Source organism: Cicer arietinum, chromosome 3 (genome assembly GCF_000331145.2).
Source record: "Cicer arietinum cultivar CDC Frontier isolate Library 1 chromosome 3, Cicar.CDCFrontier_v2.0, whole genome shotgun sequence".
In the NCBI taxonomy this organism is placed as follows: domain Eukaryota; kingdom Viridiplantae; phylum Streptophyta; class Magnoliopsida; order Fabales; family Fabaceae; genus Cicer; species Cicer arietinum.
Genome location: NC_021162.2, coordinates 24,458,727 through 24,485,977, shown reverse-complemented (window position 1 = coordinate 24,485,977; position 27,251 = coordinate 24,458,727). Strand labels below are relative to the sequence as shown.

Sequence of the window (27,251 nt, the reverse complement as noted above, 5' to 3'; positions counted from 1 at the left end):
AAACGAACATTTATATATCAGAGTTCGACCATAAACTATGTAATGTCTGACCAATGATTTTTCTAGTTAGGATTAAAACTTAGGTTTATCTTGAACAATTCGTCCTCAACAATATTTGACTGGTAACTCATAGATTGTGACATGTATATTTGAAACAACTTAAAAAGCATTAAAAAAATTACAAATAGTACAAAAAAAATGTAGATTTTCCTTTTCTTTACTCCTATGATTTTTCATTTGTTTTTCATCGTGAAGGATGTGGTCGGTAATAGTCATATCGCTTTGTAAGTGGTTAATGTCTAGTCGACAAAAAAAGTCATAATCTATATTGAATTTCTTGTTTGAGCTGGTCTCTTAATTTCCTTTAATAAATAATCTAAAAGGAGCTCAAATACGCTTATTTACATCCCATAGTTCGGGTAGTGATGGACCCACCATCACAAGCGAATTTATCATTGCTTTGTAATTATACACCTGTTAGGAATCGAACTCGGGTCTCTACATTAAAATGCAGTTATGTACCACTAGACCACTAGTGTTTGTTTTATTTGATTTCTCTAGTTTTATTTATTTAAAATGCCAATGAATATTGAGCGATAACGTTGATTGATATTTTGTTGTTTTGCATGATTTGTTTCCTGCAATTATCACTATAAATTTTTACTTTTTAAGGTTATGATGTTTACCAACTACATTGAATTAATTAAAATACCTAATGTGTTTACATAGTATATGGTGTCTCGGAGGATGTGTCTGAATATGTGTGATACGTTTTTAACTTATTTACTATCCCCTTGAACTATTTTTGTTGCAACTAGTTTACAAGAATTCTACTTTAAGGAGGAATTTTGTCTTAAAATTACTATTTGATTATTTCAGAAAACTCTTTTTTAACAACACATAAGTGGAAGATGTGTTCACAAGAATTTAAGAGAAGAAATTAAGTTAAGGTATCCTTTTTTTTTAAACTCTTTGATGCACGAAGGAAACAAACATTTATATTTCTGAGTTTGACCATAAAGTATGTAATGTCTAGCCAATGATTTTTCTAGTTAGGATTAAAACTTAGGTTTATCTTGAACAATTAGTCCTCAACAATATTTGATTGGTCACTCATAGATTGTGACATGTATATTTAAAACAACTTAAAAAGCATTAAAAAAATTACAAATTGTGACACCCTAAACCCCAAAATAACATTTATAATAATATATACTAAATTATTTGAAGAAAACTTGCAGTAGATAAAGAAAATTTGTTAAAGAGAATAAAAACTTTTGTAACTAATTTAGGATATCACATTTCTCTAAATACACATGTAACAATTCAACTTTGTTCCTCAATTAAAATAGTACAATATCAATGAACTTCATTTAACTAGAATTTCTTGATTTAATTCCCAAGATTTATTCGTACTAAGTTTTCATATAAAAAGTCATTTGTAATAACATAAGTAAAATACACATTACAACTCTTAATTCCCGGTATAACCTATCAGAGCGGGGTTTCTACCAAACTTGAAATTCGAGACTCATTAACTTGTAACACTACGATTTCGCAAATGCAGGGCCAAGCCAGTCAAACACAAACAACAAAGGAGGTGAATTTTGAAATCATGTTGATAGTATAATATAAATAAGAGGAACACACAATTAATCATCAATAAATCGTATCATTACACAAACATACTTCAAGGAAAAACATCTCATTATATAGTCTAAATCAAAGAAAATCAATACACTTCACTGTAACATCAAATCATCGCATAATTTATTATCATACATAATACATATTAATCACAACAAAACAATCACAAGAAAATGCAATGCTATGCATGAGCTTAGACTCTACTTCACAATGTGGTACCATTCTAACTCTGAAGTACTTGGTTAGGAGGCTTGATACTATGCCATCATCATGGTGGACGGACAATTCAAATTGGCCCTGTCCTCATAGATCCCCTCAACTCAACCCGAGACACATATACGTGACAGTCGAGGTAAACATGTGTTGCGTGGTAGCTCCCGACATTTGGAGTGCTACCTCCAAGTCACCTAGGAATTCCCCACCCGAATACCTCCAAGGTCTAACAATCTTGCCCACAAGAAAATGCAATGCTATGCATGAGCTTAGACTCTACTTCACAATGTGGTACCATTCTAACTCTGAAGTACTTGGTTAGGAGGCTTGATACTATGCCATCATCATGGTGGACGGACAATTCAAATTGGCCCTGTCCTCATAGATCCCCTCAACTCAACCCGAGACACATATACGTGACAATCGAGGTAAACCTATGTTGCATAGTAGCTCCCGACATTTGGAGTGCTACCTCTAAGTCACCTAGGAATTCCCCACACGAATACCTCCAAGGTCTAAAAATCTTGCCTTAAGGCTCGACAGCAGACCGCCACGATCAGGCTCATTCAGTTGTACTTCCCCGGAATCACTATGCTTGTCAAGCCCTACCTATATGATGACAAAATAATCTTCACTTTGCAAATTCTCAATATTTATTTTCTCCCCTCGTTGGTTTAGACTACTCCATTAAAGGCGTCATCTTTAGGAATCATCACTATTTCATCATTCCTCACTATCTCATCACAATTTTATAACATCATTAATCATACATAATCATAATATAAACTCATCACAATTTTATAATATCACTATCATCAATCAAAAATCATCATTATCATCACGTAAATATATACCATACCATGCATCCATCTTTTATTATCACATCACATTAATTCATCTAATCAAACAAATGCACATAATTTCATTCGACATCCAACATCACAATAATGGCAAATATCAACTACCACACAATTATCAAGAATTAAATCAATAAACACATTATAAACATTTCTAATTTCACATTGTAATCTCACAATTCTCATATTTCACATTAATCAATTTCCCGTTCATCTCATAATATATTATATTCATGAATTCAAACGCTCTCTCACCCCTTACCTTATTTCGCCGCTTTCTCAAACCCAGAAGTCAATGAGAGTTTTCAACGGCAACTGGCGATTAACAACGTAAAACACGAATCCAAAGATCGACACGGGACTGAAAAATTATGCGGAGCATAAAAATAAATACTAAATAATTAATAATAATTTTTTTGAGCAAAAATGGAGTGAAAACGACGAGAAAAAAACTGCAGAAAATGTCTCACCAACTCGTCGGAGCGCCGGAAGGGTCCGACGTCAACTTCACCGAAAAATTCAAATGAGTAGTGTTTCTTGAAGGTTTTCACGAGAGGAACTCAAAAACGATGTCAGTTTTTAGAGACGATAAACACGGTGACCGGAATCGGCCAAAAACAACTCGCTCAAGGAATGAAATTGAGCTGCTTTTGAAAAAAAGGAGCAACGATTGATAAATATGATGCCAAAAATGGCTTCAGTAGCCGATTTTGTGTGGGATAGAGGTTGAGATCGATTGAAATGGCAAAGAATTGGTGGGAGGAAATTTGAGAGAAAGAGGTTTTCTTGCTTGCGTTTCAGCCTGCTTTCAGCATGAGTTCTTTGCCAATTTTTATTTTATTTTTATTTTTAAATGTAGATGGAAGGGTGCGAATAGCAAGTACTCAAAAATGGGGTGTATAAAGTAAGCAGCCCAAACGAAACAATAGTAGAAGCAAACAACAGTGAAGGGTGCAGAAAGTGGTCTATCCCAAACAAGTTAATTACTTGCTCTATTCATCCATAATTAAAATATTACTCTCTAAAATTCTCACATTAAAATAATAATATTTGCCCAAACTCTTTCAGAATACAAATCCATTTTATTTATTTTTTAAAACTTTTCTAAAATATTCAACTCTAAAATATGTACACTAAAATACTATTATTTATAGAAAAATATATAAAATAATAAAATATAATATTTGTTATTCATATCACTTACTCAGTCAAATATGTACAAAATTAGCACATCATAGAAAACACTCATATAACGAAAATTAGTCGCAAAATTTCTCCACATATATTCTAATATAATTTTAATTAACACCAAATTAATTATTTAAAACCCTATTTCATTAAGACAATATTTATTTTAAAATTTGGGGGTTACAATTCTCCCCTCGTTAAAGAAATTTCGTCCTCAAAATTTGTGGAGATTGAACTAATATCTAACTTACCACCCTCTAGTTTCAAACTTAGTCTATAAACGTATTTAAGACTTTCACTATTCAATTAAGCACATCATGTCAAAAATCAATTAGCTTAGCATAATTGGCTAACATGACAGAACAAATTAATTAACACATCACATTGAACAATTTAATTATGATGTGAATATCATGATCATGATTAGTCAGTATCATTTATAGATAAAACTAAGCATGTGAATTTTAGTCAACAACAACTTACTACATTCAGTTACGTCAAATATCACATATATCAAATATATTTGGAGAAATGCCATTCTGCTTCCGCCATTCTGATGGTACAAGTCATCACCTGCAACTTGCAACTCGTCTGCGTCCATCGCAAATGCCAAACACAAACAACGAGGGGTCAGTATCGAAATTATGTAATAGTATAAGATAAACGAGGAGAACACGCAATTAGTCAAATAAGCACAAACAGGAGAAACACACAAGATCATAATATCATAGGTTAATCTAAATCAATCACAATAAAGCAACCACAAGGATGAAATGCTATGCATGTCCTATACTCTATACTTCTTCATCATTTGGTACCATTCTACTCTGAAGTACTTGGTTAGGAGGCCTGATACTATGCCACTACAAGAGAGGACGGAAAATTCGTGAATGGCCAAGTCCTCATAGATCCCCTCAACTCAACCCGAGACACATATATGCGACAGTCGGGGTACCCTTGTGTTGCACGGTAGCTCCTGACCTTAGGAAATAACCCACTAATCCACTTAGGAATTCCCCACTAGAGGTACCCCCAAGGTCTATCAGTCTTACCTTACTGTTTGACTGTATCCCTCCACGATCAGGCTCATTCAATTGTACTTCCCTGAATCACTAGGTTTGTCAAACCCTCCCTATATGATGACAAAATAATCCTAACTCCAAAATCTACAACACATATCTCAAACTTACTCGATCATCACAACTCAATAAGTTTCAGTTTGACTTCACAATATTCATCATTATATATAGTTATATCAATCAATCACATAAAATCCCAATATTTGATTTACACTACTCACAATTCACAATCCAGTCTCATTTATCACATAATAAGGAATCAATTAGGTGCACTTTCAAGTAACATCAAAATTTCAATCAAGTAGACAAGAACACTCAAATACATATCATTCATACAATAACAATTAGTATAGGTTTCAAAAATCAAATAACACACAATCTTAATATAAATTAATTCACAACAATTCTATATGTTTCTAAATTATACTTTAGTCATGACTATTACCATTCATATATTATTAATTAATTATTATTATTCAATAGGGCTCAACCGTACGTAGTAAGACCCAGATGAATATTTGGGAATTTCGGTATTCTCGTTCATCCCACGTTATTTTATACTCATAAAGTTGAACCTCTTCTCACCCCTTACTTTGACTGAAGATTTCGTCTAATGAATCTAATGTGCTAACAGTTTCTCTCTTTGTTGGTCGTCGTCTCTAATAATCCGCGAGAGAGTTATAGCCACACAACCACCAAATACAAATAATAACTTACTATAAATAAATGAATAAATAAATAAGTAAATAATAAAGTAAATAAATTATATAAATAAATAAGTAAATATGTAAATAAATAAATTATCTAAATAAATAATTAAATAATTAAATAAATAAATTATCTACTATTTGTACTACAACCCAAAAATATATTTATGTGGTTAAAACATACAAACTACCATAATCAGATTTTGTTTAAAATTAAATAGGATAAAGGGAACTTAATATATATCATGTATACATGTATAACTAAATAGGATTAAAAAGGGGCTAAATATAACGTGTTTATGTGTATAACTAAACAAGATAAAAGGAACTAACTAAACGTGTGTGTATATATATCTAAATAGGATAAAAGGAATTAAGTAAACAGGTTTATATACATACACATAGTTTTGATCTTCAAATAGGCATCTATATATATATATATATATATATATATATATCATGAATGCATGTACTAATATTTATTTAGTTACAGTTTATTACTGCCCATATTCAATATTATATTATAATTAAAATGAACTAAACTCTTTAGATGTGAAACTAAATTAGACTCTATGATGTAAAACAAGATTTAAGTTGTAGTGCGTTTCATGATATATAATTAGGGTACATACTGTTTATCTTGAGGAGAGGGTATATACTAAACATTGCGAGGGAATAATATATGTTGTTTTATTTTGTCCTTACCGACAATTATTCACACGGTAATTAGCAGAAATTGTGGTTTCGTGAATCAACACTAATTGCTTACTTATTAGACATTTAAATTTAATTATTTATTTAAACTCAGTATGATATGCTAAAAAAGTATGTAGCATTAAGAAATACTAATAACAGGAACTATTAAATAACAGAAACGAACATGTCAAAAATAAATAAATAAATTAAATAAAGTGATATGTGCAAGTTCTTTGTTTTTGAAATCTGAAAGACTCATTTATTTGGACCATATTATGCTACAATACCTTTGCAAACCAAGTTTACTAATTCAGTGGAAAATACTATTTTTATTAACAAAATGTATTGTATAAATAATTGATATTCAAACAGAATATAATTAATAAATAAGATATAGTTAATATTGTATTTTAATCATGAATCTGGATTATCAAATAAAATAAGGAAAAAGGAAGATAATTAAATAATCAGAAGAAAACTCAACTAATAGAGACACAAATGGTAGGTTTGACAATAAGTTAAGAATAATGAGATACTTACCAGACGAAATGAAAGATCCTATAAAAGGTAATATATTCTTGATTCTTTAAAATGTAATTATGTGATTGTGGCTGATTTGTTACTATTGATTGTGGTTGATTTGTTACTATGTAAGGAGGGCTTGGAATTAAAATACATCAAAAGAAGATTGGCGGGTGGGGATCTACGGTGATGTACTCAAGCATGATCCAGGGAGATACATGCTAATTATGGAAAAGAAACCGGATTCCTTGTTGGAATGGCTGCGGCGAGGGTTTAGAGACAGATGAGATTTGCCAGCTACATATGCCTCATATATATATATATATATGCTACTAGGTTAGCAAATAAGCTTATCATGCTAGCTAAATATTATGCCTCGCTAAGTTAGTTTGAATAGGAAATAAGAAAGGTACTAGGTTCATTATCATTATTAATATTTTATTTGGTTTTATGGAAAACTAAACAAAAATATTTTTATTACTAATATTTTAGATAAATTTTAAGGTAACACTAAAAATTATCAAGATTAAAAAAATGCGTAGGAAATTATCACACCACATAGAATACACATATAATATAATTTATTATAATTTACTATTATTTATTAATTAAATATTTAGGGTTTTATATATATCACGAATTCAGAGTTAACTTAGGTCCATTAATTCCGTTTATGGTGAATTCAATTTATAACTTATGCTATTAATAGATATTATTGACTATTATACTGATATTTATGGCACGACATCATCATCATCATTATATTTTATATATAAATAATATAGTTATTTTTATATTTATACTTCATAAAAATAAATTCGAATAATAAAGATTTAGATAACAAAACTACTAAAATATGAGGCCTAAGATAATAGCAATTCAAAACTAGTATATATTATTATTATTATTATTATTATTATTATTATTATTATTATTATTATTATTATTACTATTATTATTTTTTTAAAATAAAATAAGTAAATTTAATAACAATGATCACTGATTTTTATTTACATAACTATAAAGACAACAAAAAAGACACGTAAAAAAATTTATTACACCACAAGAAACACATGTATAAGAAAATATCACTACTTTATAATAATAATAAATTAAGGTATAACAATAAATTAGGGTGTTACATATTTAATTGATTTAGTGGCTTATATAAATTATTGATGTCATATTTTTTATTGTCAATTTAACTATTCTCATAATATAATAATCTCTTAATTTGACATTTTGAATTATATTATTTAAGTGTCAAATAAATAAATTAAAATAAATATGTAATTAGTTGAGCCTTGTGAAAAAATAAAATAAAATGGAGTTCAATGAGTTAGGTTAACAATAACTAATATGTTAAAAAAAAATATACACTAAAATACTATAAAAGCTCTACAGTAGAAATAATTGAAAAAGAACAGCGGCACCTTCACATAATAGGAAATAAAATAAAAAAATTCATACCGATCATCGATCACTGTCCAAAAAATTTTTTCTTATCTTTTCGTCCAAATTTTAGTATGTTGTTTCATTCGTTTAGCTAGTCAATTAAACACATTTTCTTAGATTTTTAACCATCCCAATTTCTCTCTAAAATATCCGACTTCTCCGTTTATGGAATTCCTTATTTTACACCATTCTTCTTCACCATAAGTCCGGTTTGAGTGAAACCAACGTCAAAATGATCTTGTGAAAAATGGTTATATTACCCACATATAAGTTTTCTTATTTATGGTAATTTTCCTTGACTGGATTTCAAAATTTATTTTTTAGAGTATCTTCTCAAAATCTATTTTTGACGTTTGCTTGTAAACTGTCGAGTTAGATCTATTGAAGGACAAAGAGTCAAAGAACAAAAGTTGTTTGTTCGTTGAATCGTATTCGTGTGTGAAAGCGTCAATATACGGTAAGGGGTGAGAAAACATTTGAATTCATGAGTATAATATATTGCGAGATTAATTGGAAAACATCTAAATACGACAGTAGCCCTTTAAGGGATAAATTAATTAATGTGCAAATATGAAAATTTTGAGATTAAAATATAGAATAGAAATATTTGTAAGGTTTTGATTGATTTAATATCTTTAAATGTGTGGTATGTGATATTGAGTGTCGAATTAATTCTATGTATATGTTTGATTAGATGAGTTTGTGTGATGTGATAATAAAAGATGGATGCGTTGTGATCATTTTATGTGATGATGATGATGTATGATTAATAATTGTGATTTTATAAATTTATCATAAGTGTATATGATGAGGTATGGTTGATGATAGTGATGCTATAAATTTGTGATGACTTCACGTAATGATGATGATGCATTATTTATGACAATGGTGTTATAAATTTGTGATGAAAATATTAAAGTAACCTCATAATTGATGAAATAATGGCGATTCCAATGAGGGGAGAAAATAAATATTGAGAATATGTGAAGTACAGATTATTTTGTCATCATATAGGTAGGACTTGACAAGCCTAGAGATTTCAGGGAAGTACAACTGAATGAACCTGATCGTGGCAGTTTGTTGTTGAACCTTAAGGCAAGATTGTTAGACCTTGGAGATATTTGGGTGGGGAATTCCTAGGTTACTTGGAGTTAGCACCCCAAATGTCGGGAGCTACCATGCAACACATGTTTACCTCGAATGTCACATATATGTGTCTCTAGTTGAATTGAGGGAATCTATGAGGACAGGGTCAATTTGAATTGTCCGTCCACTGGGATGACGACATAGTATCAAGCCTCTTAATCAAGTACTTCAGAGTTAGAATGGTACCATGTTTTTAAGAAGAGTCTAAGCTCATGCATAGCATTGCATTTCCTTGTGATTATTTTATTGTGATTGATGTATTTCAAAAGTTATAATAATTTCTCTTAGACGATTTGATGTAATAGTGAAGGGCATTGATTTTCCTTGTGTGATTTTGACTTTTTAATGTGATATTTTTCTTGAGCAATGTTTGTGTAATGATATGGTTCTATTATGAGTGTTTGCATGTTCTTCTTACTTGTTATGATATGGTTCTATTATGATATGGTCCTGCGTTTGCGAAATAACAGTTATTACAGGTTAATGAGTATTGAATTTCAAATTTGGAAGAAACCCCTGTGACACCATAAACCCCAAAATAACATTTATAATAATATATACTAAATTATTTGAAGAAAACTTGCAGCGGATAAAGAAAAACTGTTAAAGAGAATAAAAACTTTAATATCTAATTTAGGATATCACGTTTCTCTAAATACACACATAACAATTCAACTTTGTTTCTCAATTAAAATAATACAATATCAATGAACTCGATTTAACTAGAATTTCTTGATTTAATTCCCAAGACATACTCGTACTAAGTTTTCATATAAAAAGTCATTTATAATAATATAAGTAAAATACACATTACAACTCTTAATTCCCGGTATCACCTATCAGAGAGGGGTTTCTCCCAAACTTGAACTTCGAGACTCATTAACCTGTAATAACTGCGATTTTGCAAACGTAGGGCCAAGCCAATCAAACACAAACAACGAAGGAGGTGAGTTTTGAAATCATGTTGATAGTATAATATAAATAAGAGGAACACGCAATTAATCATCAATAAACCGTATCATTACACAAACATTCTTCAACGAAAAATATCACACTATATTGTCAAAATCAAAGAAAATCAATGCACTTCACTGTAACATCAAATCATCGCATCAATTATTATCACACATAATACATATTAATCAAAACAAAACAATCACAAGAAAATGCAATGCTATGCATGAACTTATACTCTACTTCACAATGTGGTACCATTCTAACTCTGGAGTACTTGGTTAGGAGGCTTGATACTATGCCACCATCCCGGTGAACATACAATTCGAATTGGCTCTGTCCTCATAGATCCCCTCAACTCAACTTGAGAGACACATACGTGACAGTCAAGGTAAACGTGTGTTGCATGGTAGCTCCCGACATTTGGAGTGCTACCTCCAAGTCACCTAGGAATTCCCCACCCGAATACCTCCTAGGTCTAAGAATCTTGCCTTAAGGCTCAATAGTAGACCGCCACGATCAGGCTCATTCAGTTGTACTTCCCCCGGAATCCCTAGGCTTGTCAGGCCCTACCTATATGATGACAAAATAATCTTCACTTCACAAATTCGCAATATTTATTTTCTCCCTTCGTTGGCCTATGATACTCCATTAAGACCACCATCTCAAACACAAATTGGGATAAAAATTATTTCACCAATTGTGGGGTTACTTCAATATTATCATCACAAATTCACAATATCACTATCATTAATCATATATCATCACATAAACTCATCACAATTTTATAGAATCACAATCATAAATCAAACATCATCATTATTATTACATAAACTTATCACAAATTTATATCATAAATCACACATCATCATCAATTAAACTTACATTATACACTGCATTCACATAAACTCATTTAATCAAACATGTGCACCAAATTCATTTGAAATCAAATATCACAATGGTATATCAAATATCACAATAATATCAAATATCACAATAATGTTAAATATCTCAATAATATCAAATCTCACACATTTAATGAAATTAAATCAATCAATACCTTATAAATATTTCTATTCCAAATTTTAATCTCACAATTTCCATTTTACATATTAATTAATTTATCACTCAAAGGGCTATTGCCGTACGTAGCGAGCCTCGGATGAATCGTTGGGAAATACGGTTTTCCCATTCATCTCACAATATATTATACTCATGAATTCAAACGCTCTCTCACCCCTTACCTTATTTCGATGCTTTATCAAACCCAGAAATCAATGAGAATTTTAACCTGCATATCGACAACGTCCAGCGAGCAAGTCTGAATAATCGAGGAGTTGACGAAATCGTTGAGACATGATTGATAAATTATGCGGAGCATAAAAATAAATATTAAATAATTAATAATAATTTTAGGAACAAAATTGGAGTCAAAACGATGAAAAAAAACTGCAAAAAATGTCTCACCGACTCGTCAACTTCACCGAAAAATACAAATGAGTAGTTCTTCTTGAAGGTTTCAACAAGGGGAATCAAAAAATGATGTCAGTTTTTTGAGACGACAAACGTGGTGATCGGGATCGGTAAAAAACAACTCGCCCAAGGAAAGAAACACAACTGTTTCTGATTAAACGCAGTCACGGTCGGTAAAATTGATGTCAAAAACAGATTCAGTGGCCGATTTTGTGTGGGATAGAGGTTGGGATCATTTCAAAATGGCAAGGAATTGTTGGGACGAATTTAAGAGGAAGATGGTGTTGATGCCACGGTGCGGCTGCTGTCTGCAGTTTTTCTGTTCTTTTTATTTTTAATTGCAAATTGAGGGGTGTAGATGGCAGATGTACAGGTGCATGAGTAAAACAGTTTGTAAGGCCCAACACAGAGGAGTCCAATCTGAGGCAGAAATGGGGGTGTGATGAACAACTCACATGTGTAGAAAAGAAAAGCCCAATCTGTCCAATTTAATGTGCAGATGTAGAAAATAGAGGTGTAAAGAGTCGTCTGGTCCAAAAATTCAATTTATAGTATTTCTAAAAGTCCTTAATAAATAATTTATTTTATTGATCCACACTAAAAACTTTTTCTCCAAAACACTTATTTTAACATAATATTATTTTTTTCTTTAACATAGATGAATCTAATTTCAACCAAAACTCTCATTCAAAATAATAACTATAAGTATTACTATAACATTTTTCAAAATAATAACATAAAAATACATCATCATACCATTATAACTGAATGAAAATAAAGAAACTCAATAGCAATGTTACTAATACTTCAAAATAATTATTTGTAAAATAAATAATTAAAATAGAATATATTTATAAAAAAAATTAAATATAATTAAGTGCATACTTGACATTAGTCAAACATACAAGAAAATATCGCATTAACTACAAATGCACGTATACACGTAGAATCACCTAAAATCTTATACCTTAAAATGTACACTAATATACTATTATTTATAGAAAAAAAATATAAAATATAATATTTGTTATTTATATCACTTACTTACTCAAATATGTACAGATAAGTACATTATAGAAAATACACATATAAAGAAAAATAATCCTAAAGATAATCAACATATATTCTAAAATAATTTTAGCACCAAATTAATTATCTAATATTCTATTTAATTAATAAAATAGTTTGTTATAAAATTTGGGGTGTTACAATTCTCCCCTTGTTATATAAATTTCATCCTCGAAATTTGTGGTGAGTGAACTAATATCTAACTTACGACACTCAAGATTCAAACTTAGTCTTTAAATATTTTTAAGGAATTCACTACTCATTTAAGCACAATATATCAAAAAATCAATTCGTTTAGCATAATAGGCTAAAATGACTCTATAAATCAATTAAACACATCATATTCAAAAATAACATACCACATTCAGTTACATCAAATAACACATATATCAAATACAGTTTCAAGTTCAACTAACTTCTCAAACAATATTGTATTAGTTTTACTCTCCTTAAAGAATGTCTAAATCCAAACAATAACTACCCTACATGTTTCACAAAAGTTAGACATATAGAAAAACATTTAAAATATTTCACACTTTCAAGAATTACAAATAGAAATGCAAGTAACTACTCAATGACATAATATTACTTAATCTTAAAAAAAAAATGGGTATATAATCATAGTGAAATAAGATAAATATTTTCATATATGATTAAACACACTCAAAAGTCTAACTTAATTTTCAAAGTCCCATAAACAAGGTTCATTTATAGAACTCATAAAATAGTTCTAGTCCTTATCAAATGAGAGAATACAGAACAAATAACATACTAACCCAATGTCCTTATTCATTTTGAGCAAATTACTTAGAAGGTCAAACATACTTAATTGAATATTAAATTTAACCGCACACCACCAATCTAATAATGGTGTCATGTAATCAACTATTAGCATTCAACATTGATGCCACAAAAGACTCATAATCACTCAAAGTTGTGTAAGAGATGAACACCTAACTATTTCCAAAATAGAATTAACAAATATTTATAACAATAATAACAATGGGTTATTGTTGCCTCTTTTATCGACAATGAATCATCGGGGTAGCTAGTCCCTCTTACTCATGTAGTTAACTACCTAAGGTAATCATAACTGTAGTCTTTCAAATTCAAACATGGGTAATTAAAAGTATTTTTAACATGGTTCAGGAGTGTGAAGGCGGCACCACAACTCCTGCTCCTTACTTCAAGTTAAAAACTCATTTAATTACACATTGACAATAATTTATTGGTAATTTACAACTAGTTACAACAACAAGGAAATGAAACTAGTGTCAATGTATAATCAATAATCTGATTGAAGAAATATATAACTATTTCACTTTTAGATGCTCTCGACTACTCTAACTCTATACACCAATTCCCAACAATTAGAACCCTTGAAACACAAACAATTTGATATTTACATAATCATATACACATTCAAATTACTAATCCAAAAATTAGCACCAAGATTTTACGTTCATCTCATAACTCAAACGACGATTCAAAAAATGAAACACATTCTCATAGAGGTCTAAATGCTCCAAATTGATTACGATTAAATTTTCTTTTGAGTTAACCATCACTTAAAAGTTACAATAAATGGAAGCATATATAGATTTTCCAAGTAGAAGATAAGATAAATAATTATTTACTAGAAGATACAATACATTACCAAACCAAATTGAATCAGGTAGTGCAAAACCCACTTTCAAGGTTACACATCATTCTAAAAATTAATTTCTAGACTTAGATTATTATTAAAAAAAATATCACTAACCATTTAACACCCAAAAAAAAAAATCATTGAGAATTCCAAATTTTTCTTTAAATTATTTTTCAATAATTCAAGTCTAAATAAAAACAACTAAGATAAATCACGTTTTTAAATACAATACAACTAAAATAAATCACGGATATTTTTAAAATCTATAAGATTTCTAAAAATTCATTCATATTTTAATCATCAAAAACACATTTTTAAATAGTTCATCACTACAAAAATTATTATTTTCAACTTATATTTTGAAATAAAATTTAAACTATATATATAGATAGATAGGAAATTTTACAATTAATTAACACTTCCAAAATTGTTCCAATTTATTTTCTTATTTTATCAAACTTACACAAAAAATTTGTATATCTATATACATTAAAGTAGTGCACATGACACAAAACATAACACATATGATAATGATAATGAATTACACTAATTCATAAATCTACAAAATTGTAGCCTCCTCTCACACTAACTACTTAACATGCTTATAGATACATCCCTCAGTTTCTATCAAGCCACAAAATTGGTCCAAAACATAACACACCATCAATTTTAAAGATTTTGGAGTTATGTTCTAATCTTAAAAATTGAGTCTCAAATAAAAATTGCAATTTTATAATTAATAAAAAATTGATAAAATAAATTTTAGTTTCTGCGCGCATACCAATCTACATGATGCACTCTACGCATATCAATCTACATGATGCACTCTACATATATCAATCTAATGCATACCATTTTGTTAGGTTAATTCATATAACAAAAAAAAAAGACGTACAAACAGCATGTTACCTTCCTATATTAAACTCAAATATACATTTCGACAGTAAAAACACAACAACTACAATTCTACAAAAAAAAATATTCTATTCGTAAAATACATCAATTATAGAATCCAAAATTTAGATAACTTTTCAAAAAGAATTTCACTATTGAGAAGATTTTTAAAAACTGTCTTTTTTTCCCTTCTTTTTCCTTCTCTTTCTCAATTAATAGACATTTTATCATTAGTACTATTGTTTACACTGAAGAGTTCTTAAAATCTAAAACTATAACATCGAGTCAAACTCAAATGAGTTCATAATATCATTTCAAATAAATATCCCAACACCCTCACGATTCAATATTTACATCAGCCCCCTAAACCAACATAACAACAACTCCTTTCAATTTTCTTAAAAACAAGATATAGTAAAACATGCTGTAAATTTTAAGCTATTTTAAGCATTAAATAAAATCAGTAGTATCGAATTATTGTTATTTTATAAATCAACAAAAATTCAACTCAATTTAATTTCTTTCAAATAATCAGAAGTAATTCAAACAAAACTTATTTTCATCATACAAAATAAGTAAACTTTAACTCCTTCAAAATGTCATTTTTAAAAATTCTAAGTTCTACCAACCTCTAATATTCAAGAATTACTATTGTTAATAATATGAATTTCATACTATTTAAAATCATGACGGACATTCTAAATTGTTTTCAAAACCAATATCAAAACTCTACTTATCTAGATACAACCATCAACACTTTCAAGTGATTTAAAAATCATATTTTTTCTTAACACAAGCCAACCTAAAATCAAAATAATAATTTTTTTAGTCAAAATTAAAACATTAAACATAAGAGACATATTTCCTATCTAACTCAAAGTTTAGAATGAAACATCTTTTTTTTCTCTAAATTGAGTTTCAACAAAAATCATAATAATTTGTACCTAGTAAAAGTCAATACTTGAAGTTTTAAACATATAATTCATACGGAAGTCAATGTTTCAATCAATTAGTTATTAGATCAAACACTTTAAACAAATTCATATCAAGACTAAATATTTTAAACTGATTAAGGGTGAAAATTGAACTTTAAAACAACTAACTGGTGAGGTCTGACATATGATAGCTAAGATTACGTGAATGAGATTAATAACTTGAAACCTATGGCTTTTTAATCAAAAATATTATTTTCAACTATTTACAAAAAAAAAGAGTGCAAAAATCATAGTTCGATAGACAAGCAATAAGCAACAAGCAACAAACATAATCTTGTCAACAATTAAAATTAACTCAAATCTTAACAAGTAATTTCATGGTTTGTTTACTCACTTAGGTAGGAATTTAGAATCCATAACACAATCAGAGTAAGCAAATAATAAATAGTTAATTAGTAATCTCGAAAATATGTATAATAATACAAAAGCATATAACACTTAACACAATAATATAACGGGAAAACCATCATAGTGAAAATAATTATTACACAAATAAACACAATTGACATTGACACGACTGACATTTGACTAACACTGATTCGACATTCGACCCACTTGGTCGATATTAGTCATATCGCATTGTAAGTGGTTAATGTCTAGTCGATAAAAAAAATCATAATCTATATTTAATTTCTTTTTTGAGTTGGTCTCTTAATTTCCTCTATTAAATACTCTAAAAGGAGCTCAAATACGCTTATTTACATCCCATAGTTCGGGTAGTGATGGACCCACCATCACAACCGAATTCATCATTGCTTTGTAATTATACACTAGTTAGGAATCGAACTCGGGTCTCTACATTAATATGTAGTTATGAACCACTAGACCACTAGTGTTTATTTTATTTGATTTCTCTAGTTTTATTTATTTAAAATGCCAACTAATATTGAGCGATTACGTTTATTGATATTTTGTTGTTTTGCATGATTTGTTTCCTGGAATTATCACTATAAATTTTTACTTTTTAAGGATATGATGGTTACATACTACATTGAATTAATTAAAATACCTAATGTGTATACATAGTATATGGTTTCTCGGAGGATGTGTCTGAATATGTGTGATACATTTTTAACTTATTTACTATCCCCTAGAACTATTTTTGTTGCAACTAGTATACAAGAATTCTACTTTAAGGAGGAATTTTGTCTTAAAATTACTATTTGATTATTTCATAAAACTCTTTTTTAAAAACACATAAGTGGAAGATGTTGTCAGGAGAATTTAAGTGAAGAAATTAAGATAAAATATCTTCTTTTTTTTTTTTTTTTAACTCTTTGAGGCATGAGGGAACCGAACATTTATATATCGGAGTTCGACCATAAACTATGTAATGTTTGACCAATGGTTTTTCTAGTTTGGATTAAAACTTAGGTTTATCCTGAACAATTCATCATCAACAATATTTGACTAGCCACTCGTAGATTGTGACGTGTATATTTAAAACATCTTAAAAAGCATTAAAAAAATAACGAATAGTACAAAAAAAATGTTGATTTTCCTTTTCTTTAATCTTATGATTTTTCATTTGCTTTTCATCTAAAAGGGTGTGATCGGTAATAGTCATATCGCATTGTAAGTGGTTAATGTCTAGTTGAAAGAAAAAATGATAATCATTATTGAATTTCTTGTTTGAGTAGGTCTCTTAATTTCCTTTATTAAATAATCTAAAATGAGCTCAAATACGCTTATTTACATTCCATAGTCTGGGTAGTGATGGACCCACCATCACAAGCGAATTCATCATTGCTTTTTAATTATACATTAGTTAGAAGTCGAACTCACGTCTCTACTTTAATATGCAGTTATGTACCACTAGACCACTAGTCTTTGTTTTATTTCATTTCTCTAGTTTTATTTATTTAAAATGCCAATGAATATTGAACGATTACGTTTATTGATATTTTGTTATTTTGCAAGATTTGTTTCCTGCAAGTATCTCAATCAATTTTTAATTTTTAAGGATATGATGTTTACCACCTACATTGAATTAATTAAAATACCTAATGTGTATACATAGTATATTGTTTCTCGGAGGATGTGTCTTTACTATTATGATTTTTCATTTGCTTTTCATCAAGAAGGATGTTGTTGATAATAGTCATATCCCATTGTAAGTGGTTAATGTCTTGTCCATAAAAAAAAGTCGTAATTTATTTTGAATTTCTTGTTTAGTTGGTCTCTTAATTTCCTCTATTAAATAATCTAAAAGGAGCTCAAATACGCTTATTTACATCCCATAGTTCGGGTAGTGATGGACCCGCCATCACAACCGAATTCATCATTGCTTTGTAATTATACACTAGTTAGGAATCGAACTCGGGTCTCTACATTAATATGTAGTTATGAACCACTAGACCACTAGTGTTTATTTTATTTGATTTCTCTAGTTTTATTTATTTAAAATGCCAACTAATATTGAGCGATTACGTTTATTGATATTTTGTTGTTTTGCATGATTTGTTTCCTGCAATTATCACTATAAACTTTTACTTGTTAAGGATATGATGGTTACGTACTACATTGAATTAATTAAAATACCTAATGTGTATACATAGTATATGGTTTCTCAGAGGATGTGTCTGAATATGTGTGATACACTTTTAACTTATTTACTATCCCCCTTGAACTATTTTTTTTGCAACTAGTATACAAGAATTCTACTTTAAGGAGGAATTTTGTCTTAAAATTACTATTTGATTATTTCCTAAAACTCTTTTTTAAAAACACATAAGTGGAAGATGTTGTCAGGAGAATTTAAGTGAAGAAATTAAGATAAAATATCTTCTTTTTTTTTTTTTTTTAACTTTTTGAGGCATGAGGGAACCGAACATTTATATATCGGAGTTCGACCATAAACTATGTAATGTCTGACAAATGGTTTTTCTAGTTTGGATAAAAACTTAGGTTTATCTTGAACAATTCATCGTCAACAATATTTGACTAGCCACTCGTAGATTGTGACCTGTATATTTAAAACAACTTAAAAAGCATTAAAAAATAACGAATAGTACAAAAAAAATGTTGATTTTCCTTTTCTTTACTCTTATGATTTTTCATTTGCTTTTCATCGAAAAGGGTGTGATTGGTAATAGTCATATCGCATTGTAAGTGGTTAATGTCTAGTCGAAAGAAAAAATGATAATCATTATTGAATTTCTTGTTTGAGTAGGTCTCTTAATTTCCTTTATTAAATAATCTAAAATGAGCTCAAATACGCTTATTTACATTCCATAGTCTGGGTAGTGATGGACCCACCATCACAAGCGAATTCATCATTGCTTTTTAATTATACATTAGTTAGGAGTCGAACTCACGTCTCTACTTTAATATGCAGTTATATACCACTAGACCACTAGTCTTTGTTTTATTTCATTTCTCTAGTTTTATTTATTTAAAATGCCAATGAATATTGAACGATTACGTTTATTGATATTTTGTTATTTTGCAAGATTTGTTTCCTGCAAGTATCTCAATCAATTTTTAATTTTTAAGGATATGATGTTTACCACCTACATTGAATTAATTAAAATACCTAATCTGTATACATAGTATATTGTTTCTCGGAGGATGTGTCTTTACTATTATGATTTTTCATTTGCTTTTCATCAAGAAGGATGTTGTTGATAATAGTCATATCCCATTGTAAGTGGTTAATGTCTTGTCCATAAAAAAAAGTCGTAATTTATTTTGAATTTCTTGTTTGAGTTGGTCTCTTAATTTCCTCTATTAAATAATCTAAAAGGAGCTCAAATACGCTTATTTAGATCCCATAGTTCAGGTAGTGATGGACCCACCATCACAACCGAATTCATCATTGCTTTGTAATTATACACTAGTTAGGAATCGAATACGGGTCTCTACATTAATATGTAGTTATGAACCCCTAGACCAGTAGTGTTTATTTTATTTGATTTCTCTAGTTTTATTTATTTAAAATGCCAACTAATATTGAGCGATTACGCTTATTGATATTTTGTTGTTTTGCATGATTTGTTTCCTGCAATTATCACTATAAATTTTTACTTTTTAAGGATATGATGGTTACATACTACATTGAATTAATTAAAATACCTAATGTGTATACATAGTATATGGTTTCTCGGAGGATGTGTCTGAATATGTGTGATACGTTTTTAACTTATTTATTGTCCCCTTGAACTATTTTTGTTGCAACTAGTTTACAAGAATTCTACTTTAAGGGGGAGTTTTGTCTTAAACTTACTATTTGATTACTTTCGGAAACTCTTTTTTGACAACACAAAAGTGGAAGATGTGTTCACGAGAATTTAAGAGAAAAATTTAAGTTAAAGTATCCTTTTTTTTAAACTCTTTGATGCACGAAGGAAACAAACATTTATAATTCTGAGTTCGACCATAAAGTATGTAATGTCTGGTCAATGATTTTTCTAGTTAGGATTAAAACTTAGGTTTATCTTGAACAATTCGTCCTCAACAATATTTGACTGGTCACTCATAGACTGTGACATGTATATTTAAAACAACTTAAAAAGCATTTAAAAAATTACAAATTGTGACACCTTAAACCCCAAAATATCATTTTTAATAATATATACTAAATTATTTGAAGAAAACTTGCAGCACATAAAGAAAATCTGTTAAAGAGAATTAAAACTTTTGTAACTAATTTAGGATATGACGTTTCTCTAAATACACATGTTACAATTCAACTTTGTTCCTCAATTAAAATAGTACAATATCAATGAACTTGATTTAACTAGAATTTCTTGATTTAATTCAGAAGACTTATTCGTACTAAGTTTTCATATAAAAAGTCATTTGTAATAACATAAGTAAAATACACATTACAACTCTTAATTTCCGGTATAACCTATCAGAGCGCGGTTTCTCCCATACTTGAACTTCGAGACTCATTAACCTGTAATAACTACGATTTCGCAAACGCATGGCTAAGCCAGTCAAACACAAACAACGAAGGAGGTGAGTTTTGAAATCATGTTGATAGTATAATATAAATAAGAACACACAATTAATCATCAATAAACCGTATCATTACACAAACATTTGTCAACGATAAACATCTCATTATATAGTCAAAATCAATTAAAATCAATACACTTCACTGTAACATCAAATCATCGCATAATTTATTATCATACTGATAGCATTTCAGCAAGTGTACTGAATCATTGCAAGTAATAATAAAATGGTAGTACCGAGTGTCGAACTCAAGGATTGCGTTTTACTATTGAATTATATTTAGTTACTAAAATTGAACAAAAAGTTCTCAAGTTGATTGAAATAATATTTAAAATTGACAGCAGTAATAAAATTGATCCTTTATAAATTGAGAAAAATGTCAGGGATGAGTTTCACTTCGAATCCAACCTTTTTGTCTAATTTGATCCTAGTTATTGAATTCCTTTATTGAATTATTGCCGAATTCTCTTTATTATTCTTGCCCTAATGTCTTAGTGACAGAACCTTTAATTCCAAAGTAACCTCTAATTCCTTAGTAGATTTAAGATTAGAATTAAGCATTACCGTATAGAAATTCTCTTGTAAGTTATTGCTTTGCAGCTAATTTAAATGGTTTCATGACCTGCACCTATGTCTAGACTACAGATTCATGAATTTCTCATCTCAAGCATTCGTAAAGTCCACTTCCATTTCAAAATACAAATCGTTGAACAATTTAATGTTGATCAAGCAATAAAAAGCATTAAGCACAGGGATGAGAAAAATAATTCAATAAACTCATTCATATAACTAGAAATCAAATCATAAAAATAAGGGTTTCATCTTGTTACACTCATCCCTAACAAATAGGGTTTAGTTACTCATGACAGAAATAAAAGAGATAAAAATTAGAGAAGAATTACAAGAAGGATTCATGAATGATTCTTGATAAAACTGCTCCAATGATGTTAGAAACGCCCATCTTTGAGTTTCTATGCTAGGGCACAAGTCTCCCAACTTCCCAAGAGTCCAAAAGATCCCTAAAACAGTAAAAAAAAAATTGCATTTTTATGGTTGCTGGTGCGCGTCGCGTGCCCCAGGCGCGCCTGGACAGCGTTGGATGGCTGGAAACGCGCCCCAAGCGCGTTCGGCGCGCTCAAAGCGCTAAGCATCTGCTATCCGGCGTATATTGCATATTTCTCCTCTTTCGAGTCTGAATTTCGTTCCGGTGTCTTCATGAAAGTTGTAGCTATGGATCGTAGCTTTCATTTGCACTTGGTTTGACTCCAATTGGACATCTACAACGCCAGATATGGCTGACATACTCTACATATGTCATGTTGATTTCTCACCAAATTTCAGCACTGCACTAAATCAAAACGCAATGTAAAATTACGAAAAATTACTACTTAATCAATGAAATAAAAACACAAAACATTTTATTAACTCAAAGAACAAAAATCAACAAAATATATCAAATAAATCCTTAATTTAACTGATGATTGAGGATATATAAGACTAAAACAGTGGGAAAATATGCATATGATGAAGAGTCATCACATACATAATACATATTAATCACAACAAAACAATCACAAAAAAATGAAATGGTATGCATGAGCTTAGACTCTACTTCACAATATGGTACCATTCTAACTCTAAAGTACTTGGTTAGGAGGCTTGATACTATGCCACCATCCCGGTGGACGGACAATTCAAATTGGCTCTGTCCTCATAGATCCCCTCAACTCAACCCGAGACACATATCCGTGACAGTCGAGGTAAACGTGTGTTGCGTGGTAGCTACTGACATTTGGAGTGCTACCTCTAAGTCACCTAGGACTTCCCCACCTGAATACCTCCAAGGTCTAACAATCTTGCCTTAAGGCTCGATAGTAGACCGCCACGATCAGGCTCATTCAGTTGTACTTTCCCGGAATCATCAGGCTTGTCAGGCCCTACCTATATGATGACAAAATAATCTTCACTTCACAAATTCTCAATATTTATTTTCTCCCCTCGTTGGCTTAGACTACTCCATTAAGGGGGTCTCCTTTAGGAATCATCACTATCTCATCACAATTTTATAACACCATTAATCATACATAATCATCATATAAACTCATCACAATTTTATAATATCACTATCATCAATCAAAAATCATCATTATCATCACGTAAACATATATCATACCATGCATCCATCTTTCATTATCACATTACATTAATTCGTCTAATCAAACATATGCACATAATTTCATTCGACATCCAACATCACAATAATGGAAAATATCAACTACCACACAATTATCAAGAATTAAATCAATCAACACATTATAAACATTTCTAATTTCACATTTTAATCTCACAATTCTCACATTTCACATTAATCAATTTATCTCTCAAAGTGTTACTGCCGTACGTAGCAAGCCCCGGATGAATCGTTGGGAAAAACGGTTTTCCCATTCATCTCACAATATATTATATTAATGAATTCAAACGCTCTCTCACCCCTTACCTTATTTCGATGCTTTATCAAACCCAGAAGTCAATGAGAGTTTTCAACGGCAACTGCAGGAAAATATATATTAAATAATTAATAATAATTTTTATGAGCAAAAATGGAGTCAAAACGACAGGAAAAAAATTGCAGAAAATGTCTCACCGACTCGTCGGAGCGTTGGAAGGGTCCGACGTCAACTTCATCGAAAAATTCAAATGAGTAGTGTTTCTTGAATGTTTTGACGAGAGGAATTCAAAAACGATGTCAGTTTTTTGAGATGATAAACGTGGTGACCAGAATCGGCCAAAAACAACTCGCTCAAGGAATGGAATGGAGCTGTTTCTGAAATAACGGAGCAACGATTGATAAAATTGATGCCAAAAATGGATTCAATGGCTGATTTTGTGTGGGATAGAGGTTGAGATCAATTGAAATGGCAACAAATTGGTGGGAGAAAATTTGAGAGAAAGAGGTTTTTTTGCTTGCGATTCTGCCTGTGTTTCAGCGTGAGTTCTTTGCAAATTTTTTTTATTTTTTTATTTTTAAATGTAGATGGAAGGGTGAAAATAGCAAGGACTCAAAACTGGGGTGTATAAAGTAAACAACCCAAATGAAACAATAGTAGAAGCAAACAACAGTGAAGGGTGCAGAAAGTGGTCTATCCCAAACTTTATTTTATTTTATTTTTAAAGTATCCCAAACAAGTTAATTACTTGTTCTATTCATCCATAATTAAAATGTTACTCTCTAAAATTCTAACATTAAAATAATAATATTTGCCCACACTCTTTTGAAACAATAGTAGAAGCAAACAACAGTGAAGGGTGCAGAAAGTGGTCTATCCCAAATTTATTTTATATTATTTTTAAAGTATTCCAAACTAATTAATTACTTGTTCTATTCATCCATAATTAAAATATTACTCTCTAAAATTCTCACATTAAAATAATAATATTTGCCCAAACTCTTTCAGAATACAAATCCATTTTATTTATTTTATAAAACTTTTCTAAAATATTCAACTCTAAAATATGTACACTAAAATACTATTATTTATAGAAAAATATATAAAAATAATAAAATATAATATTTGTTATTCATATCGCTTACTCAGACAAATATGTACAAAATTAGCACATCATAGAAAACACCCATATAACAAAAATTAGTCGCAAAATTTCTCCACATATATTCTAATATAATTTTAATTAACGCCAAATTAATTATTTAAAACCTTATTTCATTAAGAAAATATTTATTTTAAAATTTGGGGTGTTACACAAATAGTACCCAAAAAATGTAGATTTTCCTTTTCTTTACTCCTATGATTTTTCAATTGCTTTTCATCGAAAAGGATGTTGTCAATATTAGTCATATCGTATTGTAAGTAGTTAATGTCTAGTCGATAAAACAAAATAATAATCTATATTTAATTTCTTGTTTGAGTTGGTCTCTTAATTTCCTCTATTAAATAATCTAGAAGATGCTCAAATACGCTTATTTACATCCCATAGTCCGGGTAGTGATGGACCCACCATCACAAAGCGAATTCATCATTACTTTGTAATTATACACTAGTTAGGAATCGAACTCGAGTCTCTACATTAATATGCAGTTATGAACCACTAGACCACTAGTGTTTATTTTATTTTATTTTATTTCTCTAGTTTTCTTTATTTAAAATGCCAATTAATATTGAGCGATTACGTTTATTGATATTTTGTTGTTTTGCAAGATTTGTTCCATGCAAGTATCTCTATAATTTTTTACTTTTTATTGATATGATGTTTACTTTTTAATTTTTTAATTAAAATACCTAATGTGTATACATAGTATATGGGGTCTCGGAGGATGTGTCTGAATATGTGTGATACGCTTTTAACTTATTTACTATCCCCTTGAACAATTTTTGTTGCAACTAGCTTACAAGAATTCAACTTTAAGGAGGAATTTAGTCTTAAAATTACTATTTGATTATTTCATAAAACTCTTTTTTGACAACACATATGTGGAAGATGTTGTCACGAGAATTTAAGTGAAGAAATTAAGATAAAATATCTTTTTTTTTTTAACACTTTAAGGCACGAGGGAAACGATCATTTATATATCGGAGTTCGACCATAAAATATGTAATGTCTGACCAATGGTTTTTCTAGCTTGGATTAAAACTTAGGTTTATCTTGAACAATTCATCATCAACAATATTTGACTAGCCACTCATAGATTGTGATGTGTATAATCAAAACAACTTAAATAGCATGAAAAAAATTACGAATAGGACAAAAAAAAATTTGATTTTCCTTTTCTTTACTCTTATGATTTTTCATTTGCTTTTCATCGAAAAGGGTGTGGTCGGTAATAGTCATATCGCATTGTAAGTGGTTAATGTCTAGTCGAAAGAAAAAATCATAATCAATATTGAATTTCTTGTTTGAGTTGCTCTCTTAACTTCCTTTATTAAATAATCTAAAATGAGTTCAAATACGCTTATTTACATTCCATAGTCCGGGTAGTGATGGACCACCATCACAAGCGAATTCATCATTGCTTTGTAATTGTACACTAGTTAGGAATTGAACTCATGTTTCTACATTAATATGCAGTTATGTACCACTAGACCACTAGTGTTTGTTTTATTTTATTTCTCTACTTTTATTTATTTAAAATTCCAATGAATATTGAACGATTACGTTTATTGATATTTTGGTGTTTTGCAAGATTTGTTTCCTGCAAGTATCTCAATCAATTTTTAATTTTTAAGGATATGATGTTTACCACCTACTTTGAATTAATTAAAATACTTAATGTGTATACATAGTATATGGAGTCTCGGAGGATGTGTCTGAATATGTGTGATACATTTTTAACTTATTTACTATCCCCTTGAACTATTTTTGTTGCAAGTAGTTTACAAGAATTCTACTTTAAAGAGGAATTTTGTCTTAATATTACTATTTGATTGTTTCAGAAAACTCTTTTTGGACAACACATAAGTGGAAGATGTTGTCACGACAATTTTAGTGATGAAATTAAGATAAAGTATATTTTTTTTTACTCTTTGAGGCACGATGGAAACAAGCATTTATATATCGGAGTTCGACCATAAACTATGTAATGTTTGGCCAATGGTTTTTGTCGGTAATAGTCATATCACATTGTAAGTGGTTAATGTCTAGTCGATAGAAAAAATGAAAATCTATATTGAATTTCTGGTTTGAGTTGGTCTCTTAATTTTCTTTATTAAATAATCTTAAAGGAGCTCAAA

At 29.7% G+C, this 27,251-nt stretch overlaps 3 pseudogenes; all 3 read right to left on the bottom strand.

Moving 5' to 3' along the window:
• Positions 1–383: 383 nt before the first annotated feature.
• On the bottom strand, positions 384–461 carry LOC113784767 (small nucleolar RNA snoR114; annotated as a pseudogene).
• Positions 462–17,222: 16,761 nt separating this feature from the next.
• On the bottom strand, positions 17,223–17,300 carry LOC113784765 (small nucleolar RNA snoR114; annotated as a pseudogene).
• Positions 17,301–18,754: 1,454 nt separating this feature from the next.
• LOC113784766 (small nucleolar RNA snoR114) lies at positions 18,755–18,832 on the bottom strand (annotated as a pseudogene).
• Between the last annotated feature and the right edge of the window lie 8,419 nt (positions 18,833–27,251).